Below are 17,939 nucleotides of genomic sequence, written 5' to 3' on the forward strand. Positions count from 1 at the left end.
CTGAGAAACAGAGGTGTCACAATGCGCTACGAAGGTCATTGCTCCATGTGGCCTTTTGATAAGAGCACTTCTTTGCGTTGTTGTGGTTGCACTTTCATTTGCACTTAGATTTTTTAAAAACAGTTCTTCTGTGGTTGGGAATTTTTTCGAGAAAGGAAGGAGAGAAAAACAAAAAAAACATTCAAATTCAAAAAAATCTCAACCATGTGGACAAGGCCTAAATATTTATAACAGGATGTAATAGCATTATTACCAGAAATAAAATCATCAGCTCTCAGGAAATGATTAACACCAAATGAACCATATCCATTAAAATATTTGAAAAGTCAAAAGTTTTTGCAGCCACTGTTGCTAAGTGCTATGACCACCTATGGTCACAAAAGGCAAAGTTTGACATTAGGTTAATTTTATTTTTAGAAACGGATTGTTCCAGTCTTTGATTACAATTTAAATTGTGCTGTGTAATATTTAGTACCTAATAATAGGTTAGTCACAATAGGTGACTAATCTATTGTCATATGGGACGCACAGCTGAAGAGGGCAACTGCCGACTGAAGCTCCAATCATTTTTCATCAGCCAGCATGAGAACGGTCAGACATTCGCAACACTGTCATTCAATCAATGTGATAAAAAACCACTACGATGGTGATAAAGAAACAAAGAGAGCCTACAGAGCTTTTTGTTTGAGCAGCAGGGGACACTCTGTGTCATGTTGCTGAGCTGAAATATCTGTCATCCAATCCAGTGACCTTTTATCTCCATCCAAAGAAATAAACTACTCCAAGCACCCAAAGCCAGTTCATGATGTAAGCTTGCATCTTTTCATGTGTTGCCTATTATGCTCACTTTTCTCTTGCAATTGGCAGCAATATTATTTTTGTTACAGTGTGGTTGTACACAGTGGGTAACCACTAAAATGATCCCGCTGGCAGGTGACAACTGCAGCATAGTTGCAGATGATAGATACATATGTTGGTGTAATTAAACAGCAACATAATGAGAACTTTTTTTCTTTCTCTGCTCTGTGTTGTGCCTAAAAACAGCCATTAGCTTCAACACTGTAAACCACAGCCTCTTGTGGCTTATTAAATAAAACCACAATTGACTTATACTAAAGGGCAAACTTACTATCTAAACAGTTGGGATACTCAACTTTCCTTGCTCTGGGGCCACTTTTGCAAAATGACAGGAGGCCAGGGGCCAGTTGCAGGGAGGGGGGCACTTAGCACCTTTTATTGGGCTATAATTGGCCCATGGACTATTTCCTTTCATTATGCAGTGGAGAAAGACAATGTCAGTAGCAGATATTTCATGTACAAAGTGTATGAAGAATATCAGACAAGATGCAGACTTCCAGGTGCCACCGAGCAGGAAAGAGCCAGACCCAAAAAGTCTCTCTGTAGCACAGAGCTGTGGACAGGGACAGATTGGACACACAACGAGGCAAAGCCCAGCAAGAAAAAGAGAGGCCCAGCACATGGTGAAGCATTCAGATGCACAGCACATAATGAGAGAGCAGTGCGGAGCAGAGACAGAGCAAACGTTGGAGGGACCCACATCATAGATGTTTGGAAGAACCATCAACATTTTTTTGGGAGCCCTCTGCTGTTCATTGAAATCAGGCCGTCTGTCTCCATCTCCTGAAGGACTGATCTTTTTTACGCAGAGGAGTGATGTATGACTTCAGCAAACGCAGCTACACAGCAATTCTTAAGGAAGAGGCAAATCCAAAAAATAACAGCCCTCTAGTGATGATATGATTTAGACAAAGACACATGCAGACAGATGGAAACCCACACTGTCTCCCCCGTGTCTGGAAGGACACATTTTACTCTGATGTGTTGAAACATTTGGGTAAGATGATACCTCTCATCTCTCAGTGTGCTGTATATGGGGCTGCACAAACACAACAGACCTGAGACAAGTGCATGAAAACATGATTCTGAGTGTCATACAGTAGCTCTCACTTGTGGTCAATCATTTTCTATAGATGCTCAACATCACAGCAGGAGGATCAATAACGATGCGCAGCAGCATGCTGTCCCGGAACTAAACCGAGCAGTCACAAGCAGCAATGAATACCAACATAAATATATGAGGAATGAGAAAAATTTAGCTTTTTATCTCTCCTGGTCTGTATTTTTCAGCTGCAGTGTATTCTAAGTTGGTTTTCATCAATTAGCAAGACTTTGAAGAACTAAAAAATAAGAGTCTTTCCGAGAGCTGAAAAGGAATCACACTTGAAGAATAGGGAGAAGTAGTCACACTCAATGCTTGTTACTGACTTTAACTGTGAGACTGAAACATTTATCATTTTTATACCCGTGCATCATTTACCTAAAAGTAAAAGTGTTCACATATTCTCATACACCCTAAACAAAGGGAAGTGATTCAGTCTGGTAATGTCTCATCTAATCAAAACATCCTTTTTATTCCACTCCTGCCGTAGAAAAGATGTCCTTGGCGCCTCATTAACTTTCAGTATTTAAAAAAAAAAATCTGGTTTTTTTTTCAGGTGTGAAGTTTGTGTAAGGCTTAAGTACCTCCATTAGACTAAACTGGTGTGAAGACATGTTCAGTTCATACCTGTAAATATCCAGCATGGTGCAGTGTGCTCAGACAGGCTGCTACTGGACCATGAATGTTTTCTTAAGGGAGGCACAACATTGCAAATACAACTGATTTGTCAATTAATCGATTAGTCGATGGACAAAAAAGTAATCAGCAGCATTTTTTTATAATCGATTCATGATAGTGATGGATTAAATTACCACATTTTTGTTACAAGCTCCTCCAATTTGAGGATTCACTGATTTTATGTCACTGTAAATGGAATATTTTTGCATTAGGAAGTGTTGATCAGAAACCAGGCAGGAACAAAAAAAACAAAACATAGATTAACCCTCTGAAACCTGTGATGATGTCGCTTTTCTTTTTGGATGACTTTTCTTGTGCTGCCTTCAGATGCCTTTCATAAGTATTCCAACCTCTAAACCCTAAACATATTGGTGCAATTTCTTTCAGAAACATGGGAAAAAAGGCAGTGGGCAACATGGTAAGAATTGCTCTTCACTAACTACAAGAAATAAGTAGATTATTTTTTTAAATATGATAAGGAAAAAATAATAATAAAAGCTAGTCAAGAACTTCATTTATAACTATCATAATTACATATTTAAAATGATGTTACAAAATTCTTATAATTTTTAATGACTTTTTCTGTCTTTCTTTTTTTTAAACTACATTTTCATTTAGGTTTTTTTTCTTTGTACGCTTTACTACTTCTTTGGGTCATTCATTATATTCCGTTGCTCATTGCCTTCTTCTGATTGTTTTGAAAGAAATCAAGACAGTTTTCTCAATTTTCAATCAGTAATGATAATGAATTGTAGCCTGACCTCCAAAACAATAGGCTATTAACTAACATTCACCTTATCTGTCGTACATGTGCATTCAGTAGCCAGAAAAAAAGTTAAATGAATGCAAATCACCTCAGCACCACCGTACACCCTGCACATGACATTTTCACCTAGCCAGAAGAAAAAAAACCTTGGTCAGTTTTTGCTGTTTTATTTCAATTTTATTCATAAATGTAACTGTAAATGACTGGATATGATTCTGGGAGGAGAAATACTATATCGTTATGTTATGTATTCATTTCTGAACAAAATAATATTTTGAGATATGCTGTCTGAAGAAAATATTAAAATCAGCCTCTTCAGGTAATTATAGTCCCAAAATTCCCAGATACAACTCAACATGTGTCAACAACGTATATAACACTGTCCAGCAGACTCAGACACTTGGACACTATCTTGTTATAGTTATAACATAAATTACATTATAATAGTTATGATATTTACTCACCTGAAACAAAAACCTGGAACTTTGTTACTCCACCTAATTTCCCATATCTACAATGGATGACCAAACATGTTTGATTTATATGTAATCATGCTCTGATTGGCTATTCTTCCAGCCCATAATCAAAAAGGCCAATTCACCACTCTAAATTATGATGCTGGGCTAGCTGTCAGTCACACATTTGCACACGAAGGCAGGCTTCCTGTGCCAAGGGCCATTACATAGAAGGCTGTGGTGCCTCGAAATATATACTCAATGGTGGTGAGGTGTTCGGTTCTCAGCTGAGCTGTGTGACTACTGATCCTCTGAGGCCCTCATGTGGTCGTTAAAGGTAAACCTCCCTCCATTTGTCATGGGCTCAGAACATTGACATCAACACATCCTTCTGCCCAATATGCATTAGCATGCCACAACACACACACGCACACACACTAACAACAGCAACAGTAGTAATGCGGAGTGGCAGTGAAAGATTTTAAAGGCTGAAAACACAGTGCAGTGATCTTATCAGATAGACAGTAGTTTTTCTCAGGGGATGCACACAGGGTTAAACCTGTTTAACTGACATGAGTTAATTCACCATCATTTTTAAATAATGTGCATACTTTAGAGAGGTAACTCAGTACATCTCTAGGTATCAATCTCATGAAATACAATCCACCATGGGCAGCAACAATGAATGGTAATGTGACATGCTCTGCATGTATTTTCTGTTTATTTCAATGCTTTTCTATCAAGGGTTTTTCTGCTTGTTTTGATGAAAGTGTAAGTCTTGTGCTGGTCTTGTGCTGTTAGAGAAAAAGACGTTGAGCAGTGCAGCACTGGAGTAGACTGCAGTAGGAAAAAGACACATTCAGTGTCCTTGACATATGCCGCTGGTCTCCTGAATTCTGTTTGTGATTGTCATGGACAGAGTCAGGAGGCGTGAGCATCCAGTTTGATGACCTTACTGGTGCATATATCTACTTTTTCCCGATAAGGTATGAAGCATCATCAACATGTGACCCTCAGCACACACTAAGGAGAGTAAATCAGCTTTTGGGAGAGTCAGCCTGTACAAGTCTGAGACCTTTGGTACTTTACTGGAAAACAGGGGATTGCCCTCTTCATGTCGGCAAGAAGTGGAGACATTCAAATACTTTGGGTTATTGTGAGGCTGAGAGGGAGATTGCTACAGTATTGGTAGTAATGTATACATTGTGTTTGTTGTGGCATGTATGGTGTAAGATTCCGATGTCAAAGCAATCTTTTGTATCTACATGAAACACCACTAGACAGCATTAGCTAAGAATGCAGCCAGATAGAACTGGTCATAATGTTATTATATGCCAGTGGACAGCTGGACAGCACCCGCCATGCAGCCTGGTTTGCAACTAACCCTGGACTTCCTAGCAGGGGTCTGGTGTTCGCTTCCCATCTGAATGTGACAGGGTTTTTTTCTACACCTTACCATGTCCCTCTTTTCCATAATCTTAACCATCCTTGCCAATGTGCATTTGTTGATGTTGCAGTGTTGGTTGCCGTGTGCTTTTGTTGCCTAAATATAACCACATGCAGCATCATTCCACCATATTCTTTTCTGGATATCACGGTAGCCTGGAACATAAATAGCAGATGCAGAGGGATACCTGCAGAATAATACAAAACCTAGACGCTAAAGTCCACTGTAAAGCAGCAATATGTGACAACTTGGGACTAGGACATGTTGTTCGATCCGTTCTCTTTCAGTCTACATGTCAAAGTGAAGTAGGACAAGATATTTAACCCTGAATGGCTATGCCATTGGTGTGTGAGTGTGTGTGAATGTTTATCTAGTGGTGCAGTTGGCTAGAAGCACATTCTTTGCGCCGGTCAGCAAGCGATGCTACTCCTTTACTCTGCTCTAATCACATTTGGGGCTCTATCTCTGCTGGCCTCTGTGTCTTTGTGTGTGCATGTCTGTGTTGTCAGTTTCTTTCTCTCACACAACTGGCAAGTATGTGGAAGCATGGTATAACTTGGAATGTGTTCCAGGAGCTTCACATGAGGCCATAAGCTTTGGGTACTGACAGAAAGAAATGCGTAATCAGATACATGCAACAATCACCTTTTGCCGCTCTGTATGATTTTTATAGCTTCTCTTCTGTCAGATGCTTGCTGGTAGTTGCTTTTTTATTAAGTCCCCACCTCACCCACACACTGTGCCCAGCAACAATCTGAAATACAGCAAAATTATGAGAAAAATCTAGCTGTAGGCAGCAATCATGAGCTAATAGTTGCCTTAGAGGGCTTTACCACAGATGACATCCCTCTGACCTTAGACCCTCATATCGACTAAGGAAAAACTCCCCCCCAAAAAAACTGTAACGGGGGGAAAAAATGGTAGAAACCTCAGGAAGAGTGACTGAGGAAGGATTCCTCTTCCAGGATGGACAGACGTGCAATAGATGTTGTAAATAACAATTAAATTACAGTAATGTCATAAAGGAAAGAGAAAGAGAAAGAGAGAAAAAGAGGGAGAGGAAGACAGATGCACAGCAATAATGGTAACAATAACATATCATATAACAATAGTGATAGACATAAAATTAATAAATGCAATACATGATGCATGTGATGTTACATGCAAGTATTGCAGGTGTTGATAAGGGTCCCGTGTATATATTTATAGTGGAGCATGACTCATAATAATGGCAGTATAAGGTCACATCGAGCTGGATCACAGCATCTGCACAGTCTAGGCCCATGACACAGGCACAGCCTCAGACAGGACCATAGCAACAGCATAACCAAAACCCAGAACACAGCATGAGCACAGCCAAAGGCGAGAACACAGCTTCAGCATAGCCATTGCCACAATCCAGGCACAGGCAAGATTGCAGCCAAGATCCGGAAAACTACAAAACAAGGGAGCTCAAATGCTCCGGAGAAGAAGCCAATATAGTGTAATGCAGTAAAAAGACAAGAGAGTTTGCAGATGGAGGGAACAAGAGAAGGAAAGAGGAGCTCAGTGTATCATAGACAGTCCCCCGCCAGACTAAACCTGTGTCAGCCTAACTAGGGGCTGGTCCAGGCAACCCGAGCCAGCCCTAATTGTAAACTTTATCAAAGAGGAAAGCCTTAAGGCTACCCTTAAAATTGGAGGCTGCCTCCCTGTCTGAAACTGGAAGATGGCTCCATAAACGAGGAACATGGTAACTGAAAGCTCTGGCTCCCATCATACTTTTGGAGACTTTAGGAACCACAAGTGCATTTTCAGAGCGCAGTGCTCTTGAGGGCTGATAGGGAACTATGAGCTGTGACAGATAGGACGGAGCTTTTACAGGGAGTCAGTGTAAAGAAGCTAAAACAAGAGAAATATGATCCCTTTTCTTGGTTCCCGTTAGAGCATGTGCAGCAGTGTTCTGGACCAGTTGGAGAGACTTTAGGGACTTGATGGGGCAACCGGATAATAGGGAGTTGCAGTAATCCAGCCTAGAAGTAAGTAATGAGTGCATTAATTTTTGGGCATCTGTTTGAGACAAAAAGTAGAAATTTCAGAGACATACAATTGTTTTAAAAAATATTAAATGTATTAAAACTAAAATAATTTTGGCTTTTGTGATTTGTACAAAGCAGTAATAATGATCTGGCTGAAATGGGCTTGTTAAAGTCCAGGTATTGCAAATCCAGTGATAATAAAAAAAAAGTAAAGAACATACTTTCTGTCACATCAAAGGCTTAATTTGAAGGATAAATTTGGTAGTTGACCTTTGACCTTTGGTCACTCCCGCTTGGCGCCTTTTGTATGACAGCACTGCGCTGTTTTAATATTTACATGATAATCAGATGGTATTTTTATCTCTCTCCACACACATACACACACACAACATATACATACAACTTATCAGGGAATCATATCATAATCACGACCGTAGAAATTACATTAACAGAATCAAAATGTGTTGTGCCCACAAAAATATAATAAAAGGTGTTGTTTTGTAATATTGCCCCGTGTATTATTACACAGCTCAACTTTAAGTAAATACTATGTTCAGTACCTTTCAGTAACTGTCACCAGAGCTCCGCGCTGCTCACTGATAACCGGTTGTTTGAATACAGACCGTAGACTGTATATATGGCCTCTGATACAGACAAGGTAAGACGTCCATATTACAGGCTTTACAGCCAACAGCGTATGGATGTATTGTAAAATGGTAAAAATGATGAATTATGATTCAAGAGTTACATGTGTGTTCACGCTAGTCCCGCAGGTCTTATGCGCGTTCATTTTATGTCTGGAGAAATACCGAATTCCAAATCTTTATTTGGAAAATGGCACATTGTTCGTCTTTAGGACTTCATTTTTTTAATAATGGATATTAAAAAATGTATTCTGAAAAGTCAACATCTCCCCCAAAAAATTATCCAGTGATTTAAGGAGACCTCTTTCCCAATGTTAAGCAAATGGGGAAAAGTCTTTCTGGGCCAGTTTGCATCACGTGACGCTGTAATTCCACTTTCGGGCACTATGTAAATTTTGCTTCAGAGCTTGGTACACTTCCTGGTACCTGGTACTGGCCTGGCGCAAACACATAGGCCCAACCCCTTTTACTCACAAGTGTCAGGTTCTCACTCTAGTCTGGAAAAACTGTATCCGGTTGTTTAATAAGACAGTTGTAATAGCTGTGTGTGTGTGTCTGTGGGTTGAATGTCCGGTGGATGACCTGTAGGCTGAATGGACCAGTAGTAATTGAGGAAGTGTGTGTGTGTGACGTGTACAGAGATGCTCATTTATTTATGATGCTTGTAGAGGGCGCTTATTGTTTAAAAGTAGTAATTAGGAAGTGGCGGGACGAGATGGACAAAATACTTAGGCTTGTATGCAGATGACTCTGCCGGGGTGTCACACACAAAGACGGATGATCCATTTATTTCGTCTGCAGAGAGGCCATAATTGTAAAAGTAATTTAGGAGGAAGAAGAAGGAAGTGCTGGACTGCAAAATATGAGAAGGCTTGTATGCAGAAGACTCTGCTCGTGTGACTTGGACAAAGCGACTCAAATTTGTCTTAACCTGGGGGTATCAATGTAGTTATTGATCCGAAGCCTCCACACCTCTCCTTTAAAAATGCTCACTCTTGAGGAGCAGCCTCAATCTCAGTGGAAGAGGACTTGCTAGAGCTGCAGTTCTGAAGATGTCATCCAGTATGTTTTTTCTTTCATACTTTAATATTTTTTCCCAAATACTTTGCTTTACTTTGTTTTACACTTATTTTTGTTTTAAACAACCATAAATACTTCCTTCAAGATGGATCATCACAACTCATGCTGAGTGAGTATTAAGTCTCTGCAAATGTATTTATTTAAGAATTTAAATGTAATTTATATTATGATATACTTCACTGCTTCAGATTGTATATGCTGCGATAATATCCCACTTTTATTGCATTGCAGGCACACCAGTTGTGAGCCCCAGTCAGCTGGTTGAATACTGTTAGTCTAAATATTTGTTATTAAACCAATATGTTTTCATCGTGTTCCTTTACTCTCACGTACCACCTTTTATCCGCTGTATTGACATTCTGTCTTTTTATGTGTCTAAAGGATCTCAAGAGACTTTTGAGTGAAGTCAAGAGTGGGAATTTGAAGGTAAACTACATTCTACATTTTTTACAGTCTTTCAAGCGTGCAAGACTTCTTTTACCAAGCAAGACCCTGCGAGATCTTAGTGTCCTGATCTTAGTGGCTGAGGTATATAAGAAACAGTCTCAGTTCACAGACTGCAGTAGGCCCATACACAAGAGTCTTGGTCTGGTCATTGATGATACAATGAGGTGAAAAGTGCTTGATCACTTGAAAAGTGATTAATGTCTTAATGTTTTCAATGTTACATTTGATTTGATGTGAAACTGCTTTAGTTTGTTTTATTTAGGCTTGGAAGAAGCTGAAGTAATAGAATATATTACATTGAGTTCTGACTCAAGAAACTGCATTTTGCAGCAGGTGAGCTTTTTTAATTTTACTTCTTAATTTTGTAATAGTATATATTTATTACATGCCTAGGATGTATACTTTAAAATGTGACCTTTTCTTCATGATTTGTAAAAAGTTATTTTTCAAGAGGCTCCAGTGGAACCGCAGATATGAGCAGAGGCAGTGGCAGTGGTAGAGTAAATTGTGACAGAGGCAGAGACAATTGTGGTGGAAGATTCGGACTCAGAGGAAATTGTGAATTTAGCACCAGTTGAAACAGCAGATGAAACAGCAGGTGACCTTTAATATTTTTATTTCTTAATTTTGCAATTGTATATATTTATTCCATATCTAAGATGTATAGATTGAAATCTGACCTTTTCTTAATGATTTCTAAAATTATTTTTCAAGATGCTCCAGCGGAACTGGGGGCAGGGGCAGAAACAGAGGGAGAGTCAATTGTGACAGAGACAGAGACAATTGTGGTGGAGGATTCAGATCAGGTTGTAATCGCTGGTGAGAATCTTTACTTTATTTGAGTTTTGTTTGTGTTTTAATTTGATTATTTGAATTCGATTATCATTATTTTAAAAAATACAAAAGTTTCATCAGAAGAAGCAGGGGCACCACCAGCAGGGGCACCCCAGCAGCAACAGCAGCAGCAGCAGGGGCAGCTCAATCAAGCGCAGCAACAAGAACACCACGGACTGCTGTAGGGCGCAGAAGACCCCTTGTTGGAGGGAGAAGAAGAAGAAGGAGGAGAAAAGGACAACTCTTTGCCAGCCTTTGGCTTATTGTAAGTGAGGAGTTACCTGAATTCCTTGTGCAATATACTGTAGCTACAGCAAAATATTTCATGCAAAATAAAATAATAAAAAGTCAGATGGGCATTTGAAAAGCAGCTTTGTCACAGGGTTTTATTACTATTGTTAATCATGGGTGAAAATAACAAAAGGGCTCCACTCTCTGATCTTCAACATCTCGAAAATTTGGAAGAGGCTTTAAATGTCCTGGCACAGCCTTTTACCAGTCAGGCTTGTGTTCAGTTCCTTCAATCAGAAATTGATGCTCTGACGCATGATATTGTTAGACAAAATGATCCAGACTCCGACAAATTACAAAGTCAAAGTGAAACAAACTCAACTCTCAATAACCCCCCTCTTTCCGATCTTCAGCATCTAGAAAATTTGGAAGAGGCTCTAAATGTCTTGGTGCAACCCTTTTTCAATCAAAATAGTCTCTTAGTCAATATAGACTTAAATGATCAACAACCTGGGCCATCAAACATGGGTATGATGGGTGGAGGAAATGCCCTACCAACGCCTAGAATCATTCACAGAAATAATTTTAACAACATTGAAATTAGACAGTTCGTGCCACATTATGCGGTTTTACAATAATGTTATGGGCTCTGCACAAGAGTCGGTACATAGAGCCTTATCGCACGCAAGGCAGGGGGATGTGGTGCAGCTAGAATTAAGGGGAGAAAGTCTTCAAAATAATGTCTCTGTTATCGTTAATCACGACAGAGACGTGACGCTAAACGAATTTCATAAATCTTCTTGACAGGTCAGCACAATCTAACTTGGCCATTATGACCACTTTAGAGCTAGTTGTGCAGTTGGTGCATAGTCCTCGCGGCAGCACAAAAAGAAAACTTGAACATATTTTAGACAGCAATATTGTTAAGAATAAAATGTGCTGTCTGCATATAGTCAGCAATGCTGATATTTGCCATTATCCTAGCACTTTTGCTGTATCTCAATTTAAACCTGGATGAGGCCTGCAAAATACAGAATCAAATTGGATTATCTCCCCATATTCCTGTGTCCTTTGGCTAAATTACTAAATTTGAGCAGACCCTTGACTGTAAAATAGTAGTGTTTTATAGAGCAGAGGGTGAGAGAGCGCTTTCCAAATTTCAAACATCTAGTGGGAAACACGCTAAAACAGTTTTTCTCTCAAAATCCACTTCTATGGCATAATTTATCTGAAAGCATTCCTACAAGTCGTGTGTGAATATTGTTACACATGTTATGACCTCCACATGAGGCACCACTGCGCAGGTCATTGCTTTGTGTGTTGTACATCCAACTGCGTAAAAACAAAAAGACAAAAACACAATCATGTGCAGCGACTGTAATAAGACCTGCTTTTCTACTCACTGCTTTAATGCACACAAATCACCTAAATATCACCCTAAAGCCAATAATTTGCTCAGTTAATGTGATACCAGTAAAAAGTGTCTGAAGTGTAAATTGACATATTACAAGCCTATCACACTCGAGGAGGCTGCACTCAAGCGCACACGTAAAAAGTGCCCTATATGCAGCGAGCAAATTGCAGAGGATGATGACAGGCACTTGTGTTTCATGCAACCACTGAAACCATAAGAAAAGCATTCTGACTGGCTTCAGCTGCTTCTTACTTGTCTGTGACTGAAAACCTACATAAGTTTTACAAAACACTCACAGTTGTCTTCTCCTCTCTGCGGTTTTTGTATTCTGTTTAATCACACAGCCGCTCACTCACTGTTAGCTCATTAGCTACTTTAGCTTTAGCTTTGGTTAGCGATGGCTTCTCCCTGCTCTTCTCCCTCTTCTGCTGCTCTCTCCTGCTCAGTGTGTCAGATGTTTAGTTAATCCTCTGCCTCCTTTGATAGTGATAGTGGTACCTGTAACAAGTGTAGTTTATTTGCTTTGCTGGAGGCGAGGCTTAGCTATCTGGAAGCGCAGCTCTGCACCATGGAAAATCCCTCTTTAGCTGCGATAGTTAGCAAGCCCCCTGTAGCCCGTGTTGACCGACATAGCGTAGCCTCTGCTAGCCGTCCCCCGGCATGGGTGAGCGAAGCATAGAAAGCATAGTAAGCCGAAGCCCACAGTACACCTCCCACTGCCCCTTCACGTTTCAAATAAGTATTCCCTGCTCAGCGACACACCGGCTGAGGACACAACCCTGGTCATTGGTAGCTCTGCTTTGCGAAACGTGAAGTTAGTGACACCAGCGGCCATAGTCAAATGTATCCCTGGGGCCAGAGCGGGCAACGTTGAGTCAAATTTAAAGCTGCTGGCTAAGGCTAAGTGTAAATACAGTAAGATTGCTATTCACATCAGCGGCAATGACACCCAGTTACGCCAATCAGAAGTCACTTAAATTAACATAGAGTCGGTGTGTGAGTATGCAAAGACGATGCTTTAATCAGACAAAGTAATTATCGTAGGGGATTTTAACATTCACATGGATATTAATAGTGATAGCCTCAGTTCTGCTTTCTCCACACTTTTGGATTCAGTTGGCTTCAGTCAGTGTGTACATGAACCCACCCACCGCTACAATCACACCCTAGATCTGGTCTTAGCATATGGCATTGATATTAAAGATTTATTAGTCTTCCGGGAGAATCCCGCTCTGTCAGACCATTATTGAATAACTTTAACTGAATAACTCTAATTTTTTTATTACTCGACTACAAGCCTCGCAGCAAAAGTTACCTTTCTAACTGTCAATCTGATTCAGCAGTGGCTAAATTTAAGAAATTGATTCCTTTTGCACTGAGATCATTACCATGTCTCACAGTGACTGAGAATACTCTACTAACTTAAGTCATTCTCAAATTGACTGTCTCGTCGAAAATGCTACTGGCTCACTGTGATCAGCTCTCGACTCCGTTGCATCTTTCAAGAAGAAAATAATGAAACAAAGAAAATTAGCCCCATGGTTTAACCCCTAGATCTGCAAATTGAAACAAGCATTGTGAAAATTTGAAAGAAATTGGCGTTCAACTAACCTCGTAGAGTCCCGCTCAGTCTGGCCGGATAGTCTAAAAATGTATAAGAAGGCCCTCCGCTATGCCAGAGCAAACTATTACTCATCATTAATTGAGAAAAATAAAAACACTCCCAGGTTTCTTTTCAGCCAGGCAGACTCAGAATCATGGCTCCATAGAGCCTTGTATTCCTTCGGTCCTAAGCAGTGATGACTTTATGAGTTTCTTTCATGATAAAACTATAACTATTCAAGATAAAATCCATCACTTCTTGCCCTTAAATGACCTGACCCTGAACTCAGGTAGCTTGGATATGGCAGCAAGGCCTAGAATTTATTTGGACCGTTTTTCCCCCATTGACCTTCGCCAACTCTCTACTCACCCATCCCCAGGAAGCTTTACCCTTATTAGACAATTCTTTATTAGATATAATCAATGCATCTTTATTAATGGGCTGTGTACCACAGTCCTTTAAAGTAACTGTCATTAAACCTCTTCTAAAGAAAGAGATTTTAGCTAACGAGAGACCGATATCTAATCTCCCCTTTATTTCTAAAATTCTTGAGAAAGTGGTTGCTCATCAACTCTGTGACTTTCTCCAAGATAATAGTTTATTCGAGGACTTTCAGTCAGGCTTTAGACTTCATCATAGTACAGAGATGGCACTAGTAAAAATTAATAACGACTTACTGATTGCTTCTGATTCAGGTCTGGTCTCTGATTTAATCCTTTTAAATCTCAGTGCCACTTTTGACACCATTGACCATCAAATCTTGCTGCATAGAATGGAACAGTTAATCGGACTTAAAGGAACAGCACTAACCTCGTTTAAATCTTACTTATCAGATCGTTCCCAATTTGTTCACGTCAATGATCAATCCTCCGTGCATACTAAGGTCTGCTTTGGAGTGCCACAAGGTTCTGTGCTTGGACCAATCCTTTTTACTTTATATGTGCTTCCTCTAGGCAACATTATTAGAAACCCCTCTATAAATTTTCATTGTTATGCTGTCAAAACGCAAATGTATCTATCTACGAAACCAGACGAAACTGATCAGCTATCTAGACTTCAAACATGTCTTTAGGACGTAAAAACCTGGATGAGCTGTAATTTCTTGATGTGGAATTCAGACAAAACTAAAGTTATTGTTCTTGGCCCCTAACACCTCAGAAACTCCCTAACAATGTAATTTCTCTAGATGGCATTACCTTGGCCTCTAGCACATCTGTAAGGAACTTCGGAGGTTTATTTGATCAAGATTTATCTTTTGCCTCCTATATAAAACAAACTTTAAGGACTGCTTTCTTTCACTTGCGTAACATCGCAAAAATTAGACATGTCCTATCCCAGGTAGATGCTGAAAAATTAGTACATGCATTTGTCACCTCTAAGATGGATTACTGTAATTCCCTATTATTCGGTTGCCCCAACAAATCACTTCGGTCTCTCCAACTGGTGCAGAACGCTGCTGCACGTTTTCTAACGGGAACCATGAAAAGGGACCATATTTCTCCTGTTTTAGCTTCGTCGGAACCAGGGCCTTCAGCTTTCATGCTCCTCTCTCATGGAAACTTCTTCCAGTTTCGTTTGGGAGGCAGACGCTGTTTCCACTTTTATGACCTTCCTCTTTGATAAAGTTTATAATTACGGCTGACCCAGGTTGCCCGGACCTGCCCATAGTTAGGCTGACATAGGTTTAACCTGCCGAGGGGCTTTCTATAGGGGTCAGAGAGCAGTGGGGACTAACACTGCTCTCTGACCTTTATATTTAAGCCAAAGTAGCTTATTAGTGACCCTAGTTTCATTAGTGTAAATATTCCTGAGACCACCACTGGGTCTCCATGGCAACAGCGTTCATGGAAAACCTATAGTTCAGAGGGAGGCATCATTAAGGTCTTAAAGGTTTTGTCACCAGATTTGAAGTCAGTCGTATACAATCTGTAGGAGCATTCCATCAAAGAAGAAAGCGTGTAATTTCCATGACATTTCATGTTGCCAGTAGGGGGCGCTAAAAGTAATGGTAATGGTTGTCATGTAGATGTGTTCAGGGCAAGACAGTCATCAAACATGTGAAGTTTGGTGAAGATTGGACCATGTCCCTTAGAGTTATAAACTGCTTACTGGTTAATAGTGAGACATGGAAATGATTGGCCCGGTAACAACCACACGATGTGACGAAAACTCACAAATGTAATAACTTTTGATGTTCCAGGCCTTCTGAGAGGATTTTTAAATTTTGCAGTCAATCGGATGAAATCTATAGGAGAAGACTGAAAAATTGCAAGCCCTGAAAATACGCCAATATTGCACATTCAATTCAAAATGGCCGACTTCCTGTTGGGTTTAGGGTAAGAGGCTTTTTTGTAGGTCTTGGACTGTTACACATGCTTACCAAGGTTTGTAGCTCTAGGTGAAATGTATTGCAGGGGCTGCTTTGTTGAAATCTGTAGAGGGCACTACAGAGCCATTTTGGCACATCAGTGCAAAAAAAAAAAAAAAAAAACATATCACATTTTAGGACTTCTGATGTGTGTGCTAAGTTTGGTGAGTTTTGGTGCATGCCTTGCCTCTCAAAAAGTGCTTCCAGTTTTATGGGGAATAAAGCGCAAGTGTAATTCCTGTGCATCATGAAGGTCTTTACAGTACTCTAATTGGATATGAGGTCAATTAAGTTAACCTGCTACAGGGGAAAAATCAAAGAGTAAAAAAAGTAACTTCCTGCTACCAATAGGTGTCGCTATGAGTGTTCTGTTCTTCCTCAGTGTGCTCTCTACGAGCATGTGTTGAGATCAACAGGCAGCTAAACTCTTAACTATACTATTTCCTCCAAGGAACAGGCCAGTGTTGTAGTTGGCAGGCTTTTATATAGCAAAGTGTGAAACTGAAAATACAAATACGAATTCACATTAGATATGAGGTGAATTACAGGTAAACAATAAAGTAATTAACAAAAGTGGTAAGTACGACTTAAATATGCTTAAATATATAACATATAGGTACATAAAAGGTAAGTAAAAACTAATTCAAAATGTTTTAACACAGAATTTTCCCCTACAGTATCATCAAGGTAAGTATGACAATACAATTTTCACTTTACAGTTAAACAAAGGTAAGTATGGTAATCTATCATCTAATGTGAACAAATAAGCACTACAGGTCTATAATTAGCTACTATGCATCAAGTAAACAGAGGTATTAGTTGTAATACATTCAACAGACATGTCACAATTAGCCAAAAATGCTCTTCTATACTTAAAAAATCATTAAATAATCACTTGACAACAAACCTAAAACACTCCAGTATTGCAAAACTTACAGATGGTGCCATTTAAAGGAAGGTACACAAAGGGATGGCAGTGAATTGAGCAGGCCTCATGACAGCAACATGTTCGACCTAGAACTAACAAGAGAAAACACACTTCCTGTCTAGCTTCTTCTTCTGTGGATCTTACAGGAAGTATAAAATCTACAGTCTGCACTACTTAAATGCACCACAAGGGGGGCTTAACTATCCTGCAGTTACAACACAATGAGTAAGATTCAAAATTGCACTGCAGATGTCTTCAGGCCTGGACTCTTATCAAATCTGTGAAATTTTGTAAAGATCTGAACATCTGGAGCGAAGTTACAACAGTTTTTGATGTCATGTCGAAACATCCAAATTGTCCACCCGACTTCAGTAACGCCTTTCAACGAAAACTCTCAATATTCATTTTCAAGCATCATCAACGTCTTTTTTGAGACCATTTTGAGATCAATCAAGTCTACCTGCTTGGAGCTGGACATCTTACTGTAAAACGTTGCCTTTGTTGTGCCAATAGGTGGCGCTCTCATTATCACTTAAAATTGTTATATAAATGTGTTCAGGATGGGACTCCTGTCAAACACGTGAAGTCTGGGTCATACTGGACCATTTACAGCAGAGTTACATACCACTTCCTGTTTACTTCCTGGTTCATGGCAGAACATGCAAATCAGATGCCTCATACAGATCACAGGGTGTGATGAAAACTCATGATTTGAATAACTTTTGCTGTCAAAGGTCTTATGAAGGTAGCCATAATACTTGAAGTCAATCTGATGAAATCTCTAGGACAAGTTCTCAAGATTACAACCCCTGAACATAGCCAAAAATACACCAAAATTACAACTTCAAATCAAAATGGCTGACTTCCTGTTGGTTTTACGGTATGGCCCCAAGAGACTTTATTGTAGGTACTGGGGTGTTGCACAGGCCTCCAAAGTTTCAGAGCTCTAGGTAAAATGTACTGCAGGGGCTGTTTCGTTGAAAATCAGTAGGGGGCGCAACTGATCCCAACTGATTTCCTCCCACCCATGCACGAGACCATTAAAATATCATTTTTTTCACCAGAC

Source organism: Plectropomus leopardus, chromosome 15, assembly GCF_008729295.1.
Source record: "Plectropomus leopardus isolate mb chromosome 15, YSFRI_Pleo_2.0, whole genome shotgun sequence".
Lineage (NCBI taxonomy): Eukaryota > Metazoa > Chordata > Actinopteri > Perciformes > Serranidae > Plectropomus > Plectropomus leopardus.